Genomic DNA, 5,922 nt, shown 5'->3' with positions numbered 1-5,922 from the left:
TACCCAGAAGCCCCTCACTTGACCATGCTGGCACTTTGATCTTGGACTTCCAGGCTCTAGAACTGTGAGCAATACACTTCTGTCTATAAGCCACCCAGTCTGTGGTGTGTTGTTATAGCAGCCCAAATGGACTATAACAGTATCTTTTAATTTTTATTTTCCTACTAGATAGTATTTCCTTTAAAATGCCCAATACAATAAAGCAGAGTAAGATAGTGGAGAGAGTAGTAGAGAATTAGATGAATTAGATTTGAAGCCTGCTTTTGGAACTGACACTTGCAGGTAAAAATGCCTAACCATGTCTGACACACGGCAGTATATACCCAGTAAATATATATTTAAATACGAGTGTAAGAATTATTATGCAATGATTCTGAATTGCTTGCTTTAAATCGAAGCTCAAGAAACTAACATTCTTCCCAGGTTATGTCAGGATAAATAGTGAGATAATAAATGGAAAATTTCTTTTTAACCTCGAAACTTTCCTGCAAAGAACATTTACATTATCTGTAAAAATGCTACCATCACACTACTGCAGGCTTATACTACTATTTGCAGATCCAGATTATTAGGCATGCCATTGTTAACTAGTTAAGTAACAATTATATATGTATATATTAAAAAAGTTATTATTTCCAGTGTGGAATGATCACACTTGGCCCTGAAGTCATGTAAAGGCAAATGGAGAAGAGTGGTTTTATACAGAAGGAAACAAGTTCTGAGAGTTGCATAATTCACTCAAGGTCATGTCGCTTTTAAGAAGAGACAACATGGGTAACTTTCTTATTTAAAATTCCTAAAAGACCCGTGTCAGTCATCTCTTTGGAATACAGCTTAGCCAGAAGTAAACACCTGGTTTGAAGCACAGATTGCTGATGGTGTCAGAGAACGAATCCACCTATTACTATTATAACAGAATACCTTTGATTGCTTCATTTATTTTCCCAGTGGGTTGAACATTCATCTTGGCATTCCATAACTCAGGAGCATGTTTTTTCTTGGATTAACTACACCCTAAAAGGGAATAACAGCATGATGATGCAAGGCCATTTGCAGCAGAAAAAAGTGTTGCTGACAAACACACCCAGGAAATAGGAAACATTGGGGTTTTGTTTGGATCTCAACTTTGTTTTTGTGGCAGCCTCTGTGTGAATGTGTCAGGTTTTGAGTCCAAGTCTATTGGATTGTTTTAACCTACCTTGAGCAGTAAAGAACCTCTATCTAGTACTGACAGAGTACAAACTGTCCACATTCCTCGCATTTTACTTGTTCTTCCTACTTTACAGCCGTGATAATTTATTGAACGCAAAAGGGAGTATGGGTATGTGGGCTCGCTCTTCAAAATACTTTTATTTCTCACAACACTTGGCCACAAAACTCAGCTCACTGAGATGACGTCCCCATATTCTAGCCACAAGAACAGTGCGACCTTCCCAGGGTCAGCTGCACGGGCTCCAAGCACAACCAGCAGAATCTGTGACAAGCAGATTTCCCAGATGTGTACTCAGGAGTTTTGAAAGCCCTGTCAAAACAGTTAGAAATTTCTTACATCGATAAACAATGTTTACATCCTTACCTTTTCCACATTCCTAAAAAGTGTCAGGTATTACATTCACCGTGCAGCCGGTGTTTTAGTACACTCTGTGTACATATTTCGTTGTCCTTTGTTCACAGGCCAGCCGATGAGTCTGCTGTATGCTGTGCAGCACCTACTCTATCACAACTGTCAAAAAAGCCCGAATTGCTGTTCTGTGAGCATCCAGCATTTAGTCTAGGCCTAATGTTCTGAGAAATGACCTACTGGAAGCAATACAAAATACAAGTTCAAGACTTCTCCCTATATTCTGTCTATGTTTCAGCCTTCTAAGCTGTTGTTTTGTTACAGTTTAGTAACTTCTCTGTAATGTCTTTCTGGACATAAAGCAAGTGAAGAGCTGCTCCTGGCGGAGCTGATAAGGACGACTTACTCACTGTAGTGTTCCTCATCTACAGTGCTGATTCTCCACCTTGACTGTACGTGGGCACCCCTGGCAAGCATGTAAGATCCCCAGTGTCCATCCTGTACCCCAGAGCAATTAAATTGGAATTCTAGAGTGGGACCCAAGCCTTAGTGATTCTAGAGCTTTCCAAGGGATTCCAAAGTATAGCCAACGTTGAGAACCATGGAGCTAGAATATAAAGAGCTGGTTCACTAGTCGCGATGTTGGTCAACAGCCTTTCCACCTGTCTGTGATTGTGTTCCTGATTGGACTTGAGTTTTGGAGGTTCAGGTGTGTCTATTTCTTCTTACACCACCAGAACGTTGGCCTGGCTCACTTATGCCCACTCCTGGATACCTATGCAATCTTACTAACTCATCAGCCTGGATCTGGAGTGAGCAGGGAGAGAATTCTAGTTCTCCTTCGATATTGTTGTTTCTCTTCCATAGCGATAAAATTGCTTCTATAACTTAAAATGAGGGAAAAGGAAACTAACTTCTCTTTTCTGATTAAACTCACTTCCTAGGTAGTCTCATCCAACCACTTGGCTTTAAAACACTCTATAAGGTAGGGGCCTGGGTGGCCCAGTCAGCTGAGTGTCCAACTTTAGTTCAGGTCATGATTTCATGGTTGGTGATGTTCGAGCCCCACGTTGGGCTCTGTGCTGACAGCTCAGAGCCTGAAGCCTGCTTCAGATTCTGTGTCTCCCTCTCTCTCTGCTCCTCCCCCACTCACACTCTGTCTATCTGTCTCTTTCTCAAATTAATACTTAAAAAAATTAAAAACACTCTATAAGCTGATGAGTTCCAAATTTATATCCTCAGTTAGGACATCTTCCTTGAACCCACACTTGAACTTTAACAACTTACTCTACTTGGGTGTCTAGTAGGCTCTTAAAACTCAGCATGTCCAAAATTGAGCTCATGACAGTACCCTTCCTCACCACCAATACCAGAAATACGCTCCCCACATCCTTCCCCAACTTCATTGATGGTAACTCTATCTTCTAAGGCTAAAAGCCTACATATTACCCTTGACTCTTTTTCCACAAGTCACATCCAATCTGTTTCTGTTCATCCTACACTTAAAATCCTGTTCATTATGGANTGTGTGTGTGTGTGTGTGTGTGTGTGTGTGTGTGTGTGTGTGTGTATGCGCGCGCGCGCGTGCGGGCGCGTGTATGTGTGCATGCATGCGCATGGTACAAGCCAACATCCTTTATCATCTGGATTATTGCAACTGCCTCTCAACTTGCTTCTCTGCTTCTACCCTTGCTTTCCTTCTGTCTATTCTCAAAATACCAGAAAGAGTGATCTTGTTAAAGCATGCTACATCATGTTACTCCCCTGCACCAAATCCTCCCAATGCTTCCCATTTCACACACAGTAAAAGCCAAAAGCTTTCCTATGACTTAACGGACCCTATATGGTCTAGCCCCATATTAGGCTTTTGTCCTCATTTCCTACTACTCTCTCCTGTTCACATCAAACTTATTTGTTGTTTATCAGACACAGTCATTCTCTCACCTCAGGGCATTTGACTGTATTTGGTTTGCTCAAGGGTGAAATTCAGATGGGTTTCAACACGGGGCACTAAGGGATGTTTATAAGCTGTGTTAGCTTTTATTGGTTGAGGCGTATGCTGTGATTGGTCACTACCTGTGTCATATTGGTTGTTAAATATTTTGAGTATCAACACGCTCTTCCTGTGCCCTTCCATCCCTGAGATCCCTACTGAGAGGTCACAAGAAGATATTTCTTGGCCACCCTATCTAAAATTTCATACAGACGCACCTTGCTCAGCTGACCTGAGGGTGCGATCGAGCCGTTCTAGGCTGCTTACCTGGGCTCAGAGTTGCCGCCGCCATGGCCAGCCCGTCGCAGGGCATCTAGCAGCTGCTGCAGGCCAAGAAGTGGGCCGCCGAGAAGGTGTTGGAGGCCTGCAAGCGAAAGAACCAGAGGCTGAAGCAGGCCAAAGAAGAAGTTCAGGCTGAAATTGAACAGTACCGCCTGCAAAGAGAGAAGGAGTTCAAGGCCAAGGAAACTGCAGCTCTGGGCTCCCACGGCAGCTCAAGCACCGAGGTGGAGAAAGAGACCCAGGAGAAGATGATTGTCCAGCAGAACAGGGATGAAGTCCTGGATAACCTCTTGGCTTTTGTCTGTGATATCTGGCCAGAAATCCACAAAAACTACCACATAACTGGATAGGGGACGAAGGAGCAGCTCTCTGCACAGATTGGCGTCTTAGATGTCTTCCTGCTTATGAGGCTTTGGCAAAGCTGGAGTTACGATCTTGTGGAAAGGCATTAGATTATTTGTGTGTGTCATATAATAAGTCCCTTCACTTTTTGGAGAACAGCAGATCTAGCTTCTTTGTACAAACTTAGACCTTATCCAAAGGTCTTTCTCCTTTTACCTCATATTTCTTAGAAATTTAAAGTGTAAATGTTGTCTGTTTCCTATGCCTTTTAGCTCAAGCAACATATATATCAATATTTTTTCTTCCTTGGGGCGCCTGGGTGGCTCAGTCGGTTAAGCATCCAACTTCCGCTCAGGTCATGATCTCACGTTTCATGGGTTCGAGCCCCACATCAGACTCTGTGCTGACAGCTAGTTCAGAGCCTGGAGCCTGCTTCAGATTCTGTGTCTCCTCTCTATGATTCTCCCCTGCTCTCTCTCTCTCTCTCTCTCTCTCTCTCTCAATCTCTCTCTCTCTCTCTCTCAGAAATAAATAAAAACATTAACAAAATTTTTAAAAATACTTTTTCTTTATTAGATGTAGTAAAAAAAAACCCACTTTTTTTTTAAAAGAAAGAAAGGAATTAAATTTACTTTCTCCCCCTATAGCTTTCTTAAAGGTCAGGGGCTTTATCTATGAAAAAGTAGTAAATAGTTATCTGTAACTTGTGCAAAACAGCAGCCAGCCTTAAACTAGTCCTTTCTGGCTACAGGTTAGAACAATGAATACTAGTATAATTGTTTGGACTGCTTTTACTTTCTCTTAATCAAAATTACTAGCTGATAGAATTCAAGAACTTGTTACGTGTTATTACTTGATGTACTGGTCATCATTTAAAAGTAAAGGCTTTGTCATGCATTTTCCCTCCCTCTGGTTCATCCCTTTTGATAATGCAAAGTGCACTCTGACCTAGATGTTGTGCAGAATTTCACTTCGGAAATTAGCACATGTATCACGTACACGTTTGCACTCGTACTTAGAAAATGTGTGTATCTTAGCAGGAAGGAAATCACTTGTGGTTTTACCCAACCTACTAGTTTGAAAACAGCATCCAACTAGTGAGTCTGCAGTTTACCTTTTATCTACTGGGGCAGCCTTGGGCAAGTTATCGAGCCCTATTTCTTTCCTACTGGGCTACGTGACACCCATAGTGCCTATTTAGGAACTTCACGCTAACTCTTAAGAGTTAAATGCTCTGTGGCTCTCTATTAGCCAAAAGTCTGGCTGCAAAATAATTTCTAGTAGATGAAAACAGTTGAAGAACAGCATGATTTCTGGCTGCAAAATAATTTCTAGTAGATGAAAACAGTTGAAGAACAGCATGATTTCTGGCTGCAAAATAATTTCTAGTAGATGAAAACAGTTGAAGAACAGCAGGATTTCCTTCCTTGTTCTGAAATAGTAGGAGGGAATTAGATGCCCTTTAAAGAAATGTCATTTTATATGACTCAGGATGGGTTGGTCTCAGGCCACATCCATCTCTAGTTTCTGTTCTTTTTATTTTTTTTTTTTAAGTTTTAAATGTTTTATTTATTTCTGAGAGAGAGAGAGACAGTGTGAACAGGGAAGGGGCAGAGAGAGAGGGAGACACGGAATCCGAAGCAGGCTCCAGACTCTGAGCTAGTTGTCAGCACAGAGCCCTACATGGGGCTCGAACCCACCAACCGTGAGATCATGACCTGAGCCGAAGTTAGACGCTTAACCA

The 5,922-nt window shown here is 41.9% G+C and overlaps 1 pseudogene; it reads left to right on the top strand.

Annotated features, from left to right (window-relative positions):
• Positions 1-3,844: 3,844 nt before the first annotated feature.
• Positions 3,845-4,186, top strand: LOC144243632 (V-type proton ATPase subunit G 1 pseudogene; annotated as a pseudogene).
• Positions 4,187-5,922: the final 1,736 nt, after the last annotated feature.

This window comes from Crocuta crocuta, unplaced genomic scaffold (genome assembly GCF_008692635.1).
Source record: "Crocuta crocuta isolate KB4526 unplaced genomic scaffold, BGI_CrCroc_1.0 scaffold586, whole genome shotgun sequence".
Lineage (NCBI taxonomy): Eukaryota > Metazoa > Chordata > Mammalia > Carnivora > Hyaenidae > Crocuta > Crocuta crocuta.
This window is presented reverse-complemented; position numbering and strand designations above follow the sequence as displayed.